This window comes from Penaeus monodon, chromosome 22, assembly GCF_015228065.2.
Source record: "Penaeus monodon isolate SGIC_2016 chromosome 22, NSTDA_Pmon_1, whole genome shotgun sequence".
Taxonomy (NCBI): Eukaryota; Metazoa; Arthropoda; class Malacostraca; order Decapoda; family Penaeidae; genus Penaeus; species Penaeus monodon.
The window spans coordinates 1960955-1961344 of record NC_051407.1 but is presented as its reverse complement, the minus strand read 5'-3'; the positions used below and the strand labels follow the sequence as shown (position 1 = coordinate 1961344).

At 49.2% G+C, this 390-nt stretch overlaps 1 protein-coding gene across 1 annotated transcript in view; it reads right to left on the bottom strand.

The window, feature by feature from the left end:
* LOC119586816 (GTPase-activating protein CdGAPr-like) overlaps positions 1-390 on the bottom strand; it is a gene marked incomplete in the record, with an annotated part of 278029 nt that overhangs the window by 107757 nt on the left and 169882 nt on the right.

The following is a 390-nucleotide window of genomic DNA, read 5'->3' as shown; positions in this document are numbered from 1 at the left end:
CGAAAATATTTTTTGAAAAATCACTCGACGAATCCATCACAATAAAATTCGATCTTTCCATTGACGCAATATCTTTTCATCTCTATTTTTTTCTCTCGGTTATTCACTTTTTTCCTTTGTTCCTCATTTCCTCACGAGCAGCGACCCGGCAGGCTACTCGGCTTCTGGATCCTCCTGACGCGGCGAGCAGGTTCAAAGGCCCGCCGACGGGTCTCTCCTGCAGGATCAACAGGCGAAGGATTCCTCGGAGGAAACTGACGGATTGGGGGATTTTCAGGAGGATGTTCTCGTCGCCGAAAAACCCTTTCCCAAGACGTTCAAAGCACGATAGCATTTTGTGGCGCGCACGTGAGCCGAGCAGAGACAATCAAGGAAAAGGGGGACACCACG